This window comes from Triticum aestivum, chromosome 4B (genome assembly GCF_018294505.1).
Source record: "Triticum aestivum cultivar Chinese Spring chromosome 4B, IWGSC CS RefSeq v2.1, whole genome shotgun sequence".
Lineage (NCBI taxonomy): Eukaryota > Viridiplantae > Streptophyta > Magnoliopsida > Poales > Poaceae > Triticum > Triticum aestivum.
This window is the reverse complement of record NC_057804.1, coordinates 586,633,647-586,656,277: the sequence shown is the minus strand read 5'-3', so window position 1 is coordinate 586,656,277 and position 22,631 is coordinate 586,633,647.

The window sequence follows — 22,631 nt, the reverse complement described above, 5'->3', positions numbered from 1 at the left end:
GATAAGACAAACTTACAAGCATCTTTGAAGAGAGTAGGCCAATAAAAACCAGATTGTAGTACCTTGTGTGCAGTTCTATCTCCAGCGTGGTGTCCTCCATAAGATTCAGAGTGACACTTGCGTAGGATTTGTTCCTGTTCATGATCAGGCACACAACGTCTAATAATACCATCTACTCCTTCTTTATAAAGGTGTGGATCATCCCAGAAGTAATGTCTTAAATCATAAAAGAACTTTCTCTTTTGCTGGTATGCGAAACTAGGCGGTATATATTTAGCAACAATGTAATTAGAATAATCAACATACCAAGGAGCAGTACGAGAAGCATTGACAACTGCTAATTGTTCATCAGAAAAACTATCATTAATAGGCAGTGGGTCATCAAGAACATTCTCTAACCTAGACAAGTTTTCTGCAACGGGGTTCTCAGCTCCCTTTCTATCAATAATATGCAAGTCAAATTCTTGGAGCAAGAGAACCCATCTAATGAGTCTAGGCTTAGCATCTTTCTTTTCCATAAGATATTTAATAGCAGCATGATTAGTGTGAATAGTAACTTTGGAATCAACAATATAAGGTCTAAACTTATCACATGCAAACACAACTGCTAAGAACTCTTTTTTAGTAGTAGCATAATTTCTCTGGGCAGTATCAAGAGTCTTACTAGCATACTGGATAACATTCAATTTCTTATCGACTCTTTGCCCTAAAACAGCACCTACAACATAATCACTAGCATCGCACATAATTTCAAAACGTAAATTCCAATCGGGTGGCTGAACAATAGGTGTAGTGATCAAAGCTTTCTTAAGTGTTTCAAATGCTTCTACACAATCATCATCAAAGACAAAAGTAATATCTTTTTTCAATAAATTAGTCAGAGGCCTAGAGATTTTAGAAAAGTCCTTAATGAACCTCCTATAAAAGCCGGCATGACCAAGGAAACTTCTTATACCTTTTATGTCCTTGGGACATGGCATCTTTTCAATAGCATCAACTTTGGCTTTATCAACTTCAATACCTCTCTCGGAGATCTTGTGCCCCAAGACAATGCCTTCATTAACCATAAAGTGACACTTTTCCCAATTCAGGACGAGACTAGTGTCTTGGCATCTCTGCAAAACTCGATCAAGGTTGGTCAAACAATCATCAAAAGAGGATCCATAGACGGAGAAGTCATCCATGAATACCTCACAAATCTTTTCACAAAAAGCAGAAAATATAGCCATCATGCATCTTTGAAAGGTAGCAGGTGCATTACATAAACCAAAAGGCATTCGTCTATAAGCAAAAGTACCAAAAGGGCAAGTAAAAGTAGTTTTAGATTGATCCTTCGCGGACACAGGTATTTGAGAGAAGCTAGAATAACCATCTAGAAAGCAAAAATGTGTGTGTTTGGATAGCCTTTCTAGCATTTGATCAATAAAAGGTAAAGGGTAATGATCTTTCTTAGTAGCTTTATTTAACTTACGGAAATCAATTACCATTCTATAGCCTGTAATAATTCGTTGCAGGATCAATTCATCTTTATCATTAGGAACAACGGTAATACCTCCCTTTTTAGGGACAAAATGGACAGGGCTTACCCATTCACTATCAGCAACGGGATAAATAATACCTGCCTCATGGAGTTTTAGAATCTCCTTTCTCACCACTTCCTTCATTTTGGGGTTTAATCGTCTTTGAGGAACTCTAACTGGTTTGGCATCTTTCTCCACTGAAATTTTGTGTTGATATAATGTGGGACTAATGCCCTTAAGATCGTCCAGAGTATATCCAATAGCAGCTCGGTGCTTCTTCAGAGTTTTCAATAATCTTTCTTCTTCTTTCTCTGAAAGGTTAGCACTAATAATAACATGATATATTTATTTTTCATCAAGATAAGCATACTTGAGATTATCAGGTAAGGGTTTGAGTTCGAACACGGGATCACCCTTGGGTGGAGGGGGATCCCCAAGAATTTCAACAAAAAGGCTATGTTTTAGCATAGGTTCTTGTTTAAGGAACACTTCATCTATTTCTTCCCTTTCCTTCATAAACATATCGTTTTCATGGTCTAACAAATATTGTTCTAACAGATCAGTTGGACGAAGAGCAATGGAAGCAAGACCAATAATTTCATCCTTACTAGGTGGTTCCCTTTCACGAGGTTGTCTATTAACTTAGTGAAATTAAACTCGTGAGACATACCATCTATGCCAACAGTGACAATATTCTTTTCACAATTAATCTTAGCACTAGCAGTATTTGTCAGGACCCCGACTCAATGCCACATCGATCTAGCATGTAACACCTCATATCACTTTGCGGCCTCACGCACGGTATCCCCACGGGTGTCGCCTTACCTTTGCCCGGGACCGTTTGCGCATTTTGGCACACGTATATGATGGTGTCGCTAGCATCCATATGATAAAGAGCCCGGGCTGACATGGCTAGTCATAAACCCAAAGTGGCACTACCTTACAGGGACAGGCATCCATGACCCAGCATCGAACATGTCGGTCATCAACGAGTGAATCCAGGCTGTAGCACTGAGCTAACAGGACTCCGGTGAACCGGGCTGTAGCGGGCTAGCAGGACTCCGGTATTCATCGCGTGACATTTCCCCGAAGGGACAGACACAGGATCGAAGAAGGACACATGCCGGCCTGCCTAAGTGTTCCGGAGCAGTAGCAAGCTACCAGGGCTCAGTGGAAGCACTAGGAGACATTTCCCGGTAAGAGAGGCTACTAAGAATAAACAACTAGATAGTCAGATCCCACACATAGCAATACACATTACACGTACGCATAACATGCAAGTATGTGCTGTACAACATGGCATCACAGCATAACTCAACAATCATATAGATAAAGGCTCAGAAGAGCCATCATAGCATTTATTGCAAACAGGGGTCACAAAACCCATCATACAGAGCATACAAGCAACAAGCGGAAGCATTACATGTCTGGGTACAGACATCTACAAATGAAAAAGGCTGAAGAGCCTGACTATCTACAACATCCGATCAAGATCGTAGCTGAGGTACTAGCTACTAGTCGAAGTCCATGAGAACACTAGTAAGACCGAAGTCTCCGCTGCAAAAACATAAATAAAGCAACATGAGTACAAAGGTACTCAGCAAGACTTACATCAGATCCTATCATACATGCATTTGTATCAAGAGGGTAATGTGGGGTTTAGTTGCAGCAAGCCAGCTTTGACTCTGTGGCTATCCTGTTCTACGACTACCAGAAACTCTGGAGGTGAGACAACGTACACGAGTCCACTAATCACCATACAATACACTACTATGGATTCATCCCCGTCTCCCTACGAGAAGGCCATCCATAGCACTCACACTTGTCTTGAGCATTTTAGAGTATCCACTTCAAGTTGTCTATGTACCATGTAAGCATCCAAGAAGTCCATAACCGCGGACCCGGCTATTCGAATAGATCATGTTAACCCTGCAGGGGTGTACTTCTTCACACACGCTCTCGCCACTTACCGCCATGTACACGTCATGTATCTCGGCAACCTTCAAGCGGAAGCCTGGCGAGGGTGTCGGCCACGACCTGACTAACCACACAAGACTCTAGTCCAGGTTTATCGCCTATTCGGGTTCCATCCGCAAGGAGATCCGGCCGGGGTGTCGCTCACGGCCCCAAACGATGTGTAGCAGGGTTCCCAAGCCCACCATCCGGGTGCCACTTGGTACACCGTGCCACGTGTGCCTAGTCTGTCCCAAGCCCACCCTGCCGGGTGCCACTTGGTAGAAAAATAGCACTACCTACAAACACCAGAAACTAGTTGCGACTCCTGGACAGAGACCAAGTTGGTTAATAAGTCGAGAGGGGTCGAGTTACCGGAACCCAATGTGTGGTAGTATCGAGTCATTGGACAACATACATAGAACTCAGTGCTTAAGGACGGTTCCAGTGAGACAACCCACCATGTACTCCTACATGGCCTCTCACCGCTACCTTTACCAAATCGTGTTCACACACTTCACTCTCAGCATCAGAACATATCGTAACACTCCAATTCATTCCCAATGAACCAGACCTAACATAACTCTAAGCAATAGCAGGCATAGCATGGTAGGAACACATCATGGCTCAACCAACTCCTACACATGCTAGTGGGTTTCAACTATTTACTGTGGCAATGACAGGTCATGCAGAGGAATGGGTTCAACTACCGCAGCACAAAGTAGCAGATGAATCGTTGTTGTCCTAATGCAATAACTGAGAGCAGGAGTGAGAGAGTAGGGTTTTATCGAAATGAACAAGGGGGTTTGCTTGCCTGGTAGATCAGCAAGGAAGGCACTGCTTCATAGATAGGCACTCTGGAACAGACTCCGGAGCAGGACCTATCGAGAAGGAACAGTGTCGGCAATCAGAACACAATCATATGCAGCAATATGATGTATGAACATGGCATGTAGAGGTGATGTTGTTTGAGCTAATGCAACTAGTAATCATCTGGTTTGAAGTCCATTTGAACCAAAGGTTCAAATGCATCTCCAAATTAAGCTCCTATATATGCCATAATGTGTTTCCTCATATTCAGCATGTATAAGTTGGTTTGTCATGCATGAAACTAGTACAGATGGATAGATTACATTTTTCTGATAATTTTTCATATATAAATTATTTTAATCTGAGCTACGGTTGAATTTCTATGAATTTTTGAAGTTTAAATCAATTTCTGGAATTTCCTGATTTAATTTAAATCTAGAAATTATATACTGCGTCAGCATTGAGTAAGCATGACGTCAGCAGTCAACTGCGGCTGATGGGGTCAAACCTGACGTGTGGGGCCCACACGTCAGTGACAGGGGGTTAGACAGGGTTAGTTTAATCCTAATTAGAAGGTTAGTGGCGCTGGGGCCCATTGTCAGTGTCAGGGGGGGTTAATTAACAGTGATTAGCACTAAGCTAACCACCTGCCGACGGGGCCCACGCGTCAGTGACCCTGGGGGGGTCAAACCCCAGGTCGAACAAGTCAAACCCGCCGGCGGTTAGTCGCCGGCGAGGTCCGCGGCGTACATGTGCCCCGGGTTTCCTCTGTGGTGCTCCAAATGGCGTGCGGCTAGGTGCGTTGGAAAGCTAGCTCGATAGCGCGTCGGGCGGTGGCCGTGGCTGGGCCTGGGGTGGCCAGAGTCGACGGCGGCGAGCTCAGCTGCGGCCGCCGGAGTTCGGTCGTGCACGGAAACGCGGTTGGAGCTCGAAGGCGAGCGAAGCAAAGCGCTAGGGATGTTCTACGGGGCCTTACGAACTTGTTGGACTCGCCGGGGTGACCAAATGGTCACCGGAGCTGCGTCGACGGCGAGCTCGGCAACGGCGGAGGTTCGGCCGTGGTGGGGAACGGAGTTACAACGCGGGAACAAGGGGGAGAAGAGAGGGGAACGGTGGCGGAGCTCACCGCGGTTGCAGCGGCGTCGAAGCGGGCTCGGGGACGCACTGGAGACGGCGAATCGACGGCGATGGTGGTCGGAGCCCGAGGAGGAAGACGATGGCGACGGCGGCTCCACAGGGCGTCCTGCGTCTTGTGGCTTGACGGAGAGCTTCAGGGCGAGGGGGCGGAGCTCCTGCGCGTGTCGGGGAGGCGAGGGGAGGCCGGTGGCGGCGGCTATGGCGAACGGCGGCGACCGACGTGTTCGGACACGAGAGAGAGAGCGAGGGAGAAGGGGAAAAGCACGGGAGAGAGGGGGGTGAGGCCAGGGGATCGGGGCGGCACCGAGAAGAAGCAACGCGGCGTCGCGCTGGCAGGGCAGGCAGGCAGGCGAGCTGGTGGCGTGGCGCGTGCGCGCGCCGGGCACGCTCCCCTCCCTCTGTCGAGGACGAAGACGACAGAGGAGGAGGCGGGCTGGGCCGCCTGCTGGCTGGGCCGACCTGCTGCTGCTGGGCCAGAGGCGCCAGGCAGAAGCCCAGGTAAGGTTTTCCTATTTTATTTCTTTTTCTAAATTTTCTGACATTTGTTTTGATTTAATTAAAATATTAAATCAATTTATTACCTTATGCCAATTTTTGCAGGAGCTAGATATATTATTCCAGAGCTCCTTTATAAATGGCATAATTTTTGGACCATATTTCATATATATAACAATATATTCCAAAGCAAATAATTATCGGATTAATCCAAATGGCCAAAATTAAATATCCATGAGCTCCTAAAAATATTGGTTTGATTTTTATCTCTGTCCAATATTTTCAGAGGGCAACATGAGCATTTTCTTGGACCCTTTTGGAGAAATTTTTATTTGGGTCATTTTCAAAAATGATTCTGAGGGTTCCACCAATCCTCATTTCAAATTTAAATGAAATTTAAATATGATGCACAAATGGCTAGCTAGTCTAAGTCATACCAGACTAGGGATGTGACAACTCGCCCCCACTTGAAAAAATCTCGTCCCGAGATTCAAGGGTTGACGGAAAGAAAGCGGGGTACTCCAGTCGAAGACGATCTTCTCGCTCCCAAGTAGCTTCTCTCTCGGAATGATGAGACCACTGAACTTTGAGAAACTTGATGTTCTGACGTCGAGTGACACGCTCTGCTTGATCAAGAATGCGAACCGGGTACTCTCGGTATGTGAGGTTATCTTGGAGATCAAGCGTTTCGTGGTCCACTCCGCGGATGGGATCCGAGAAGCAACGCCTGAGTTGAGAGACGTGGAAGACATCATGAACTCGAGAAAGATGTGGGGGTAGTTCCAACTGGTAGGCAACCTCTCCTCGTTTAGCGAGAATGCGAAAAGGACCAATGTAACGAGGAGCCAACTTGCCCTTGATACCGAAACGATGGGTACCCTTCAAAGGAGTAACCCGAAGGTAAGCCTTTTCGCCAACTTCATAAGTCATATCCTTATGATGACGATCATACTGACTCTTTTGACGAGACTGGGCTGTTTTCAAATTCTCACGAATGATGCGAACTTGCTCTTCTGCCTCCTGGATCATGTCCGGTCCAAAGAATTGTCTTTCACCGGTTTCTGACCAGTTCAAAGGTGTTCGACATCTTCGTCCATAGAGAACCTCAAAAGGAGCTTTCTTGAGGCTGGATTGATAGCTATTGTTATAAGCAAACTCGGCAAAAGGAAGACATTTCTCCCAATCCATACCGAATGAGATAACGCAAGCTCTAAGCATGTCTTCGAGAATTTGATTGACCCGTTCCACCTGACCACTCGACTGAGGGTGGAAAGCGGTACTGAAGGAAAGATGGGTTCCCATGGCAGTTTGGAAACTCTCCCAGAAATGAGAAGTGAAAAGACTGCCACGGTCTGAATTGATCTCTAGTGGAACACCATGAAGTGACACTATTCGAGAAATATATAAGTCAGCAAGCTGACTAGCAGTGATACTCTCTCGAACAGGAAGGAAGTGAGCCACTTTGGAAAGACGATCAACGACTACGAAGATAGCGTTATTCCCTTTCTTGGTCCTGGGAAAGCCGGTGATGAAGTCCATACCAACTTTATCCCATTTCCATTCAGGAATAGCTAAAGGCTGAAGGGTGCCAGCAGGTCTTTGATGCTCTGCCTTAACGCGACGACAAACGTCACATTTAGCAATGAACTCAGCGATTTCTCTCTTCATCCTAGTCCACCAGAACCTCTGGCGTAGGTCCTGATACATCTTAGTGCTACCGGGATGAATCGTGAGAGGAGATTCATGCGCCTCCTTAAGAATCAACTGCCGAAGATGTTGCTTCTTGGGAACCACCAAGCGATTCTCAAAGAAAACAACACCACGATCATCCATAGAGAAACATCCACCAACTCCCTTCTTAATGTTTCTCTTGATCCGGGTAATCCCCGTATCATGCTTCTGGGCTTCTATGATAAGATCCACAAGGGTAGGTTTCGCCACCAAGGTGGAAAGAAATCCGCGAGGAGCTATGTGAAGATTAAGCTTACAGAATTCCTCATGGAGAAGTGGTTGGCCTTGCTGCAACATGAGATTGTTGCAATAGGATTTACGGCTTAGAGCATCAGCCATGACATTGGCTTTGCCTGGGGTGTAGGTAATCCCTAGATCATAATCTGTGATCAACTCCAACCAACGTCTTTGCCTAAGGTTCAGATCCGGTTGGGTGAAGATATACTTGAGACTCTGGTGATCGGTGTAGATCTCGCAACATTTACCAAGAAGGTAATGTCGCCAGGTCTTGAGTGCATAGACTACGGCTGCAAGCTCTAGATCATGTGTAGGATAATTCTCCTCATGTGGATGCAACTGTCGAGATGCATAGGCAATCACATGACGATCCTGCATAAGAATGCAACCTAGTCCCTGTCGTGAGGCGTCGCAGTAGATAATAAAGTCTTTAGTGAAATCCGGTGGCACAAGTATGGGAGCAGAAGTCAGGCGTCTTTTCAGTTCCTGAAAACTGTACTCACACTGTGGGGACCACTCGAACTTTTTATCTTTCTTGAGAAGTTCCGTGAGGGGTTTGGCTACTTTGGAGAAGTTTTCAACAAAGCGGCGACAATAGCTGGCTAGACCAAGGAAACTCCTAACTTGTTTAACGGTTTCAGGTGGAGTCCAATCGAGAACGGCTTGAACTCTCTCGGGATTGACAGCAATGCCCTTACCAGAGATTACGTGGCCTAAGTAGGTCACTTCTGGCAACCAAAATTCACACTTGGAGAACTTGGCATAAAGGCGGTGCTCTCTGAGTTTTTCTAACACAAGTCTAAGATGTTCGGCATGCTCTTCCTCGTTCTTCGAGTAAATAAGAATGTCATCGAGGTAAACCACGACGAACTTATCTAAGTACTCCATGAAGATCGAGTTCATCAAGCGGGAGAATGTAGCTGGGGCGTTGGTTAGGCCGAAGGACATGACGGTGTACTCGTACTGGCCATAACGAGTGACAAAGCTGTCTTGGGAATGTCCCCGTTTCTGATCTTGATTTGATGGTAGCCTAACCTTAAATCCATCTTGGAGAAGACTGAGGATCCAGCGAGCTGATCATACAGGTCGTTGATCCTGGGGAGCGGATACTTGTTCTTTATCGTGACCAAATTAACGGGACGATAATCTACGACCATCCGGTCCGTACCGTCTTTCTTCTTGACAAAGAGGACGGGGCAAGCCCAAGGAGAAGAACTAGGACGGATGAAACCCTTTTGCAAGGACTCATCAAGTTGTTTCTTAAGCTCGTCTAGTTCTAAGGGTGCCATCTTGTGAGGTCTCCGGGAGATTGGAGCTGTTCCTGGGATAAGATCTATGACGAACTCTACATCTCTGTCAGGTGGAACACCTGGCAGTTCCTCTGGAAAGACATCCGGAAAGTCACGGACTACCGGGATATCTTCAAGGTCTGGAAGAGGGCTGGCATTAAGAGAATAGAGCTGACGCTTTGCAACTCTAGTGGAGACGGTGACTATCTTGCCAGATGGGTGTGTAAGCTGAACAGATCTTGTGTAACAATCAATCTTGGCATGATGAGCTGTCATCCAGTCCATACCCAAGATGACATTAATATCTGAGGACTTGAGGGCTACAAGTGATGCAAGGAATACAAGTCTGTCAACAAGGATTTCGTTACCATGGCTTACACTAGAGGTTTGCCATTTGGATCCAGGAGTTTGGATGACTAGCGGAGTTGGCATATCACAAAATGACAGATTGTGCAAGTTAGCATAGCTTTCAGAAATGAAGGAGTGAGATGCTCCAGTATCGAATAGAACTGATGCTGGGTGACAATTGACAAGGAGTGTACCAAGAACGACATCCGGATCATCATGAGCGTCTTTAGCTGAGACGTGATGCACACGTCCACGTTCAGTGGGAGCTGACTTGACACTGATCATCTTGCGTGATGGCTTAAACAGCCAACAGTCTTCTCGGGCTGGGGTGGAGCATAACTAGTCTGAGAGCAATCACGTGCATAGTGTCCTGGCTTCCCGCATGTGAAGCAAGTCCCTGAGGTTGGACGTGGACCCGCACTGACAAGCGGTCTACCAGTAGGCCTGGGTGGAACATACGACTGAGCTGGGGAAGGCACCACATAGGATGGCCTCGGTGTATATCCGGAAGGAAGAGCGGAGTTTGGAACCCAAATCCGGCGCTTCTGGGAACTAGAGCCAGAGGAAGATCCCAAATCACGGGTGTGCTTACGAGACTCCTCGTAAGTGAGCTGAGCTGTCTCTGCATTGATGGCCTTGTTCACAAGGGCTTGGAATGTATCACAATGATGCAGGTGGAGATCACGACGCAACTTGGGGTTGAGACCCTTTCGGAACCTAGCCTGCTTCTTGGCGTCCGTGGACACTTCTTGTGTGGCATAACGGGCGAGGTTCTCGAACTCTCTATTGTAAGCATCAACAGCCATCTTATACTGGGTGAGACTACAGAACTCTTCTCTCTTGCGATCGATGAGGGCCTAGGGAATGTGATGCTCGCGAAAAGCCTCAGTGAAATCTCTCCAGGTAGGAATCTGGCCAGCTGGAAGCATAGCCTCATAGTTCTGCCACCAAAGACTAGCAGGACCTTCCAGGTGGTATGTGGCATAAGTGACCTTGTCATCTTCAGCTACGCTCGCGGAACGCAGCTTATGAGTGATGCTACGGAGCCAGTCATCTGCATCGAGTGGCTCGATGGAATGATGAAAGGTAGGTGGGTGCAAGCGAATGAAATCATGAATGGTAGCAGACCCTTTGAACTGATGTGCGGTGTTCTCCTCGATACGTGCCAACAAACGGTTAGACTCACGCTTGTTCCTCTCCATCTCTAGCATGAACTCTGTCAACGAAGGCTGGTCGGGAGGATCCTCATCCCTACCATCTCCGTGGTTCTGGCTACGAGCAACGGAACTCCTTAGCTGATGACATCCTGAGAAACGAAACCAAGGACGGAATCAGCATCAACTATGGACTGTAGAATGTAGGACAAGGAATTAGTATCTCTCGAACTCCTAGGGAAATTCCGGCAGCATAACGGCAGTAAAATGCTCAGAATGAGACATCCTACTAAAAATGGGGTGGTAACATACTCATCATCATCACTCAAGGTTCTGAGATCATACTAAACAGACTACACCGGAAATACTCAAAACTGGGGTATGACTCTGATCAACCAATCCTATGGGACTACGGAGTAGTAACACGTGATCCTGATAGACGGAAGAGAAGCCTAGTTCCTTAATCCCGTCGGAAAGATAGGACGACTCAGATCAGAAGGTCATGAGGTAAAGGAGTAAAAAGAGCCTTACGTTCCAACCCACAATCAATTCCCTTACATAACTAAAGATTTCTAGACTCAACTTCGACCAGTTTGGCTTGGTAATCCTACAGGCAGTCAGGCTCTGATACCAGCGCTGTCAGGACCCCGACTCAATGCCACATCGATCTAGCATGTAACACCTCATATCACTTTGCGGCCTCACGCACGGTATCCCCACGGGTGTCGCCTTACCTTTGCCCGGGACCGTTTGCGCCTTTTGGCACACGTATATGATGGTGTCGCTAGCATCCATATGATAAAGAGCCCGGGCTGACATGGCTAGTCGTAAACCCAAAGTGGCACTAACTTACAGGGACAGGCATCCATGACCCAGCATCGAACGTGTCGGTCATCAACGAGTGAATCCAGGCTGTAGCACTGGGCTAACAGGACTCCGGTGAACCGGGCTGTAGCGGGCTAGCAGGACTCCGGTATTCATCGCGTGACATTTCCCCGAAGGGACAGACACAGGATCGAAGAAGGACACATGCCGGCCTGCCTAAGTGTTCCGGAGCAGTAGCAAGCTACCAGGGCTCAGTGGAAGCACTAGGAGACATTTCCCGGTAAGAGAGGCTACTAAGAATAAACAACTAGATAGTCAGATCCCACACATAGCAATACACATTACACGTACGCATAACATGCAAGTATGTGCTGTACAACATGGCATCACAGCATAACTCAACAACTCATATAGATAAAGGCTCAGAAGAGCCATCATAGCATTATTACAAACAGGGGTCACATGACCCAACATCAGAGCAATCAAGCAACAAGCGGAAGCATTACATGTCTGAGTACAGACATCTATAAATGAAAAAGGCTGAAAGCCTGACTATCTACAACATCCGATCAAGATCGTAGCTGAGGTACTAGCTACTAGTCGAAGTCCATGAGAACACTAGTAAGACCGAAGTCTCCGCTGCAAAAACATAAATAAAGCAACATGAGTACAAAGGTACTCAGCAAGACTTACATCAGATCCTATCATACATGCATTTGTATCAAGAGGGTAATGTGGGGTTTAGTTGCAGCAAGCCAGCTTTGACTCTGTGGCTATCCTGTTCTACGACTACCAGAAACTCTTGAGGTGAGACAACGTACACGAGTCCACTAATCACCATACAATACACTACTATGGATTCATCCCCGTCTCCCTACGAGAAGGCCATCCATAGCACTCACACTTGTCTTGAGCATTTTAGAGTATCCACTTCAAGTTGTCTATGTACCATGTAAGCATCCAAGAAGTCCATAACCGCGGACCCGGCTATTCGAATAGATCATGTTAACCCTGCAGGGGTGTACTTCTTCACACACGCTCTCGCCACTTACCGCCATGTACACGTCATGTATCTCGGCAACCTTCAAGCGGAAGCCTGGCGAGGGTGTCGGCCACGACCTGACTAACCACACAAGACTCTAGTCCAGGTTTATCGCCTATTCGGGTTCCATCCGCAAGGAGATCCGGCCGGGGTGTCGCTCACGGCCCCAAACGATGTGAGCAGGGTTCCCAAGCCCACCATCCGGGTGCCACTTGGTACACCGTGCCACGTGTGCCTAGTCTGTCCCAAGCCCACCCTGCCGGGTGCCACTTGGTAGAAAAATAGCACTACCTACAAACACCAGAAACTAGTTGCGACTCCTGGACAGAGACCAAGTTGGTTAATAAGTCGAGAGGGGTCGAGTTACCGGAACCCAATGTGTGGTAGTATCGAGTCATTGGACAACATACATAGAACTCAGTGCTTAAGGACGGTTCCAGTGAGACAACCCACCATGTACTCCTACATGGCCTCTCACCGCTACCTTTACCAAATCGTGTTCACACACTTCACTCTCAGCATCAGAACATATTGTAACACTCCAGTTCATTCCCAATGAACCAGACCTGACACACTCTAAGCAATAGCAGGCATAGCATGGTAGGAACACAACATGGCTCAATCAACTCCTACACATGCTAGTGGGTTTCAACTATTTACTGTGGCAATGACAGGTCATGCAGAGGAATGGGTTCAACTACCGCAGCACAAAGTAGCAGATGAATCGTTGTTGTCCTAATGCAATAACTGAGAGCAGGAGCGAGAGAGTAGGGTTTTATCGAAATGAACAAGGGGGTTTGCTTGCCTGGTAGATCAGCAAGGAAGGCACTGCTTCATAGATAGGCACTCTGGAACAGACTCCGGAGCAGGACCTATCGAGAAGGAACAGTGTCGGCAATCAAACACAATCATATGCAACAATATGATGCATGAACATGGCATGTAGATGTGATGCTGTTTGAGCTAATGCAACTAGTAATCATCTGGTTTGAAGTCCATTTGAACCAAAGGTTCAAATGCATCTCCAAATTAAGCTCCTATATATGCCATAATGTGTTTTCCTCATATTCAGCATGTATAAGTTGGTTTGTCATGCATGAAACTAGTACAGATGGAAAGATTGCATTTTTCTGATAATTTTTCATATATAAATTATTTTAATCTGAGCTACGGTTGAATTGTTATGAATTTTTGAAGTTTAAAACAATTTCTGGAATTTTCTGATTAAATTTAAATCCAGAAATCATATATTGCGTCAGCATTGAGTAAGCATGACGTCAGCAGTCAACTGCGGCTGATGGGGTCAAACCTGACGTGTGGGGCCCACACGTCAGTGACAGGGGGTTAAACAGGGGTTAATTTAATCCTAATTAAAAGTTAGTGGCGCTGGGGCCCACTGTCAGTGTCAGGGGGGTTAGTTAACGGTGATTAGCACTAAGCTAATCACCTGGCCGACGGGGCCCACGCGTCAGTGACCCTGGGGGGGTCAAACCCCAGGTCGAACAAGTCAAACCCGCCGGCGGTTAGTCGCCGGCGAGGTCCGCGGCGTACATGTGCCCCGGGTTTCCTCTGTGGTGCTCCAAATGGCGTGCGGCTAGGTGCGTTGGAAAGCTAGCTCGATGGCGCGTCGGGCGGTGGCCGTGGCTGGGCCTGGGGTGGCCGGAGTCGACGGCGGCGAGCTCGGCTGCGGCCGCCGGAGTTCGGTCGTGCACGGAAACGCGGTTGGAGCTCGAAGGCGAGCGAAGCAAAGCGCTAGGGATGCTCTACGGGGCCTTACGAACTTGTTGGACTCGCCGGGGTGACCAAATGGTCACCGGAGCTGCGTCGACGGCGAGCTCGGCGACGGCGGAGGTTCGGCCGTGGTGGGGAACGGAGTTACGGCGCGGGAACGAGGGGGAGAAGAGAGGGGAACGGTGGCGGAGCTCACCGCGGTTGCAGCGGGCGTCGAAGCGGGCTCGGGGACGCACTGGAGACGGCGAATCGACGACGATGGTGGTCGGAGCCCGAGGAGGAAGACGATGGCGACGGCGGCTCCACAGGGCGTCCGGCGTCTTGTGGCTTGACGGAGAGCTTCAGGGCGAGGGGGCGGAGCTCCTGCGCGTGTCGGGGAGGCGAGGGGAGGCCGGTGGCGGCGGCTATGGCGAACGGCGGCGACCGACGCGTTCGGACACGAGAGAGAGAGAGCGAGGGAGAAGGGGAAAAGCACGGGAGAGAGGGGGGTGAGGCCAGGGGATCGAGGCGGCACCGAGAAGAAGCAACGCGGCGTCGCGCTGGCAGGGCAGGCAGGCAGGCGAGCTGGTGGCGTGGCGCGGTGGCGCGTGCGCGCGCCGGGCACGCTCCCCTCCCTCTGTCGAGGACGAAGACGACAGAGGAGGAGGCGGGCTGGGCCGCCTGCTGGCTGGGCCGGCCTGCTGCTGCTGGGCTGCACAGGCGGGGAGCCCCAGGTAAGCTTCTCCTCTTTTATTTCTTTTTCTAAATTTTCTGACATTTGTTTTGATTTAATTAAAATATTAAATCAATTTATTACCTTATGCCAATTTTTGCAGGAGCTAGATATATTATTCCAGAGCTCCTTTATAAATGGCATAATTTTTGGACCATATTTCATATATATAACAATATATGTCCAAAGCAAATAATTATCGGATTAATCCAAATGACCAAAATTAAATATCCATGAGCTCCTAAAAATATTGGTTTGATTTTTATCTCTGTCCAATATTTTCAGAGGGCAACATGAGCATTTTCTTGGACCCTTTTGGAGAAATTTTTATTTGGGTCATTTTCAAAAATGATTCTGAGGGTTCCACCAATCCTCATTTCAAATTTAAATGAAATTTAAATATGATGCACAAATGGCTAGCTAGTCTAAGTCATACCAGACTAGGGATGTGACAGTATTCAAGAAGGGTCTACCAAAAATAATGGGACAAAAATCATCTTGTGGGGAACCAAGAACAAGAAAATCAGCAGGGTATTTAATCTTCCCACACAAGACTTCAACATCTCTAACAATCCCAATAGGTTTAATGGTGTCCCTATTAGCAAGCTTAATAGTAACATCAATGTCTTCTAATTCAGCAGGTGCAATATCGTGCATAATTTCTTTATAAAGATCATAAGGTCTCGCATTATCACTAGCACCCATATCACATAAGCCATGATAACAATGATCTCCTATTTTCACAGAAATAACAGGCGTGCGTACAACAGGTCTACGTGTCTTAGTATCGGGTCTAGCAATATTAGCAGTTTCACCCAAGAAAGAGATAATATGCCCATCTAAGTCCTCATCCAAGAGATCTTTAGTCATAGCAATACCAGGTTCAACATTAATTTGCTCAGGAGGTGTATAAGTCCTAGTATTACTCTTACGAACAACAGTCGAAGCTTTAACATGATCTTTTATCATAACATGAAAAGGAGATTCTCGACATAAGCAGTAGGAATAATAGGATCACTATATGTAATAGTCTTTTCTTCGACTGTAATAGGTGCAACTACTTTCACTTCAACAGGAGGATTATATTTAAACCACTTCTCTTTAGGGAGATCAACGTGAGTAGCAAAAGTTTCACAAAAAGAAGCTACTATCTCGGAGTCAAGTCCATACTTAGAGCTAAATCCACGGAAAGCATCGGTATCCATAAAAGATTTAACACAATCGAACTTAGGTGTCATACCTGACTCCTTACCATCGTTGGAACCCCAATATTCAGAGTTGTGTTTAATGCTTTCCAATAAGTCCCATTTGAAATCAATAGTCTTCAGCATATAGGAACCAGCACAAGAAGTATCGAGCAGGTTGCGATTAACAAGAGAAAGTCGAGCATAAAAATTCTGAATAATCATTTCCCGAGATAGCTCATGATTGGGCATGAATATAACATTAACTTAAGCCTCCCCCAAGCTTGAGCGATGCTTTCTCCTTCGCGAGGCCAGAAATTATATATGTAATTACAATCACGATGAACAAGATGCATAGGATAGAACTTCTGGTGAGATTCCAACTTCGGTCGCTTATAATTCCAAAATGTCGTATCATCACATACCATGTCATTGCATATCCCATCAAAGATAAAGGGAAGACCTTCCTTTTGACAACATCATCGGGGATACCTGCAAGCTTAAACAATCCACAAACTTCATCCACAAAGATAAGGTGTAAGTCAGGATGCAATGTTTCGTCTCCTGCAAAAGGATTAGCTAGCAGTTTTTCTTTCATAGTCGAAGGAATCTCAAAGTGAATATTTTCATAAGGTTTAGTAGGTTGAGGAACATCTCTTTTATCTTCTGGTTGGGGTGAAGATACCCCAAACAATCCCCTCAAAGGATTAGTTTCCATAGTGACTAGTAACAGAAAATTTCAGCACACTATATAAATGTTTCCTTACCAAGTTCCACTCACCAAAAGCGCTACACTCCCTGGCAACGGCTCCAGAAAAGAGTCTTGATGACCCACAAGTGTAGGGGATCTATCTAGTCCTTTTGATAAGTAAGAGTGTCGAACCCAACAAGGAGCAGAAGGAAATGATAAGCGGTTTTCAGTAAGGTTTTCTCTGCAAGCACTGAAATAATAGGTGAGAGATAGTTTTGTGATAAGATAAATAGTAACGAGCAAAAAGTAAATAAAGTAAATAAAGTGCAGAAAGGTGGACGAATCCTTTATGTAGCAAAGGATAAGCCTGGAAAAATTCTAATAATGAAGAAGGAGCTCCCGAGGACACATTGGGAATTATCGTCAAGCTAGTTTTCATCACGTTCGTAAGATTCACGTTCGGTACTTTGATAATTTGATATGTGGGTGGACCGGCACTTGGGTACTGCCCTAACTAGGAAAAGCATCCCACTTATGATTAACCCCTATTGCAAGCATCCGCAACTACAAACAGGAGTATTAAGGTAAACCTAACCACAACATTAAACATATGGGTCCATATCAACCCCTAACGAAGCAACGCATAAACTAGGGTTTAAGCTTCTGTCACTCTAGCAACCCATCATCTACTTATTACTTCCCTATGCCTTCCTCTAGGCCCAAATAATGGTGAAGTGTCATGTAGTCGATGTTCACATAACACCACTAGAGGAAAGACAACATACATCTCATCAGAATATCGAACGAATACCAAATTCACATGACCACTAATAGCAAGACTTCGCCCATGTCCTCAGGAACAAACGTAACTACTCACAAAGCATATTCATGTTCATAATCAGAGGAGTAATAATATGCGTAAAGGATCTGAACATATGATCTTCCACCAAGTAAACCAATTAGCATCAACTACAAGGAGTAATAAACTCTACTAGCAACCCACAGGTACCAATTTGTGGTTATGATACAAGATTGGATACAAGAGATGAACTAGGGTTTTGAGAGGAGATGGTGCTGGTGAAGATGTTGATGGAGATTGACCCCCTCCCGATGAGAGGATCATTGGTGATGACGTTGGTGATGATTTCCCCCTCCCGGAGGTAAGTGTCCCTGGCAGAACAGCTCCGCCAGAGCCCTAGATTGATTCTGCCAAGGTTCTGCCTCGTGGCGGCGGAATTTCGTCCCATAAGCTTGCCCATGATTTTTTCCAGCGAAGAGTGATGATATAGCAGAAGATGGACATCGGAGGCCCACCAGGGGGCCCAGGAGATAGGGGGCCGTGCCCTATAGGGGGGCGCCCCCTGTCTCCTGGATAGGGTGTGGGCCCCCTGGCCTATTTCTTTCGCTCCTAAATTCTTAATAAATCCAAAAAGTTGTTTCGTGGAGTTTCAGGACTTTTGGAGTTGTGCAGAATAGGTTTCGAACGTTTGCTCCTTTTCCAGCTAGAATTCCAGCTGCCGGCATTCCCCCTCTTCATGGTAAACCTTGTAAAATAAGAGAGAATAGCCATAAGTATTGAGATATAATGTGTAATGACATCCCATAATGCAATAAATATTGATATAAAAGCATGATGCAAAATGGACGTATCATGCTTCAACCCAGGCATCGTGTGTGCTTTGGCGGGCCTGGGCGAGTTCGTACTCTTGATCCGCAATGTTGCGCTCCAAGGCCTCGCATTTCTTCACGGCATCCTAGAGCTCCTGCTGGACCTCACCGACCCTAGCCTCATGCTTTTCACGGGCGGCTAGTTCCTTGACCGCTCTCTCCTCGGCCTCGGCCAACGCCTTCTTGCGGGTCTCCACCTTGGTCGCCGCGCCTAACAAATATCATGACACTTTGGTCAGCACAAATCATTCATCCTTCTTGAATATACACAAGGTTATTGCATACCTTGATTGTCTTCCAGCTATTTTCTCACACGGCCGAGTTGTTCCTCGGTCCACTCAAGACTCTGCTTTAGTCCAAAGACCTCAGCAGCATGAGAGGTCGTAGCTAGAAATGATGCCTTCTTATTAAATAGACATGTCCGGTTAGTCTCCTGCGAAAATTATTTGATCCCCTGTCCGACTTTTCTTTCCGAACACCGGACAGAGTCTCAGGGGCTACTATCTATACTATGACATTCTTTTTATATAATTGTGTCGCTTACCTCAAAACCAGTTAGAAGGATAGTACAGGCATCGGTCAGTCCGCTCTTAATGGACTGAAGCCTCTCAACTACCATACCCATAAGGATACGGTGTTCCTCAACAATGGAAGCGCCTTGAAGTGCTTCTAGCAAATTATCCGGTCCCTCTGGATGGACAGAGGTCACCGGTGGAATAGGCACACCTCCTTCTTTCGAAGGAGGTTGCTTGCCTGATTCTGGAGCCGTATAGGTCTCCGGAATTGAATTTGGCTGGGGGACGAATTGGATATGGCCCCCATTACCAGTCTCCATGGGTATTTTCTCCCCCATGTGTCTGGCGGCCAAGGTTTCACCCTCTGGCGCTGCCTTGATGGCCTCTTGCGTCTCTCCCTGGCCCGGGGTCCTTCGGGACAACACCTCGGTGTCATCCATGGCCTTGGGAGAGGAGGGCGCCGGAAGGGACCCGATGTCCATCACCTTCGAGTCCAGTGAATTCCCCGTTGATGAGGATCGCTGAAGGACAGAACGGGTCGGGCTGCAGCACATGATTAGACATGTTAAAACCATGAAGGAAAAGGGCTGGATATATGGTGCATCTTCGAGTACTTATGATTCGGCCAAGGGCTTATCCCTGGGGAACCATTCCGAGCCGATGTCAGTGTCCGCGGTGGAGCTGTCCAGCAGGGAAGCCTTCCCCTTCTTGGATGCTTCGGCCTCCAGACGATGGAGGCCGTCCTTTTCTTTCTCCCCCGCCTCAGGGGGGATGGCTTTCTTCTTACTCCTCTTCCTTGTCGTCAGTGGCGGGAGGGGAATGGGTTTTGGCGTCTTCGGACGTCATGTCCGAAGTGCCCTTATGGAGGAGACCACCTCCGGCCCCCTTGGCCTTCTTCTTGGCCTTCTTCTCTGGCGCTTGATAGGGCGCCGGAACCAGCATCTTCGTCAGAAGTGGAATTGCTGGACACCAAATCTTCGGGCAGCAGAGCCGGACACCAAATCCGCTCCGCCTTCTTTGTCCAGCCTTGAGAAAATTAGTAGGGAGGCTTAGGCATCTTCCTCGAGTATGCAAGTGAAGGATACACCTTGAAAACATGAAAAATATTACCGGACTAGCGGGATGGGCCAAGTCGTGCCCACGGTCCTCGGTCGTATCCGACCATGTCTCGTTGGACTTGAAAAGCACCTTCCAGATGTCTTTGTGCGTAGTGCTAAAGAACTTCAGCAAGGTCTGGTGCTTGGCCGGATCGAACTCCCAGAGATGGCAAGTCCGGCTTTGGCATGGAAGGATCCGGCGAACAAGCATCACCTGGATCACATTGACAAGCTCAATGTTCTTGTCTACCATGCTCTTGATGCGTGTTTGGAGAGCTGTCAGCTCGTCCGACGAAGACCAGTCCAGGCCCTTCTCTAGCCCGGAGGAGAGCCGCATAGGGGCTCTGGACTGGAATTCGGAAGCCGCGGCCCAGGTGGCGTCGCGCGGCTCTGTGATGTAGAACCACTGCTGTTGCACCCTTTGACGGTCTCCATGAAGGTACCTTTTGGCCACACGACGTTGGGAATCTTGCTCACCATGGCGCCTTCGCACTCCGCGTGTTGACCACCCACGACCTTCGGCTTCACATTGAAGATCTTTAACCAAAATCCGAAGTGGGGTGGGATGCGGAGGAAGGCCTCGCACATGAGAATGAAAGCCGAGATGTTGAGGAAGGAGTTGGGGGCCAGATCGTGGAAATCCAGCCCATAGTAGAACATGAGTCTGCGGACGAATGGGTGGAGAGGAAATCTCAACCCGCGAACGAAGTGAGGGATGAACACTACCCTCTCATGGGGCTCCGGTGAGGGGACGATCTGTCCCTTGGCTGGAAGCTGCTGGCCGATTTCCTTGGCTAAATACCCAACCTCCCGGAGCTTGGTGATGTCCTTCTCCTTGACAGAGGAGGCCATCCACTTGCCCTGTGCTCTGGATCCGGACATGATTGGAGTGCTTTTTTGAGGCGGAGAGGATGAGGACTTGGTAGTTGGAGCTCGAGAATGGATGGGAAGAGAAAGGGAAGGCATGGGTGAAAAAGGGTGAATCATTATATCCTTATAAAGGCAGCGAATATAAAGCGCCTTCCCACTGTTGGTGTACTATAGTAGGGGTACCCTAGTACCCCGAACTTGTGCACGGGCAGCTGCAGCGCCCTGCGCCAAGGGCTTGCCGGGTGACCGCCAAGATACTCCGTGGCTCCTTTGGAGCCATTCAAGAACAAAGTACTCAAGTAAAGAAGACAAGGCCCCGGCAAGAGGAGCTTGCCGGGAAGGCCAACCGAGGCATCTCAAAGAAATTGCCGCGACGCACCACGCGTCCCGGCAAGGCCCGATGAGCGACAAGCTTCCGGGCGCGACAAGACCACGACCGCGGCAAGACGCTTGCCGCGGCAAGCGGCCACTCTGTGCCCACGCTCCAGCGCATCCACCAACGTGTCGCCCTGGGGGCCTTTCTAGGCACGCGTGGCGGAAGGCTGTGCAGCCAGCGATAAGCGGTGGCATGCGATGCTGACAAGATCGCCATCGTGGTAGGCGGTGGCGCCCTTGACGGTCCTTTTCTACACTGTTTGGGCGACACAGATGGGCATTTAATGCCCTTGTCCCCTGCCGTCAGGGTTAGGTAGAGTACACTGTACAGGTAGCTGTACCTACCGCAACTCTTTTTACAATTTTACCCTTCTCTGCATTGCCACCTGTCGGTGACCCCTTGAGCATATAAAAGGAGGCCCATGCGCAACATAGAGGAGGTTCGGATCATTTCGAAGCCAGAAAAACACTTAGCTCTCTGGAGCAAGAACACAATACAATCAAACAAGCAGCAGTAGGAGTATTATCTCTCCGGAGAGCTCCGAAGCTGGGTAAACTGCTCGTGTGCTTCGCCTCGATCTGCTCTTCGTGCGACCTCCGGCCCCTGCCGAACCGAAAGGGGCTCGGTCCGCCGGTCCCATAGGTGCTCGTGGATCAGTTTCCCTGACATCTTTGGCGCGCCAGGTAGGGGGGCGTCGAGATTGTGTGAACCTGATCCGGCGTTCACACGAGCTAGATCTTCATTTTCTTCATCGACATGCCACCGAAGAAGAAGGCTTCGGAGGCAGCCGCTCCGTCCGCGTCGATCCCACCACCACCGGAACAAGCGGGTGGTGGGGTAGACGCCGGCGGAAGAACGGACGTCGACGAGGAAACCCACGGTGCTGCCAGATCCAAGGAGAAGGCGGCACAGACCTCGGCGTCCGTGCATGTACCGCGCCCATCTCAGGAGGCACAGGACCGGCAGCGTCATGGTATTCGCAGTACCAAACGCTTGTTGGACCAAGATCAAGCTGGTGGGTCTCGGGGCGCTCAAGACCAGCATGCACGTCAACACGCTGGCACGAGTGAGACACGGTCGCCTGGACGGGATACTGCTCCTTCTAACATAGTTAGAAGTCCGATCATGTCCCGATCCTCGCACCGTTCGCCACTGCCGCCCACCACTCCAGCAGAAGCTTTGGCGCGAGCTCAACTGCTCCTGGATTACCCTCCGACGTCGGACAAGATCGACGAATGGAGGGCCA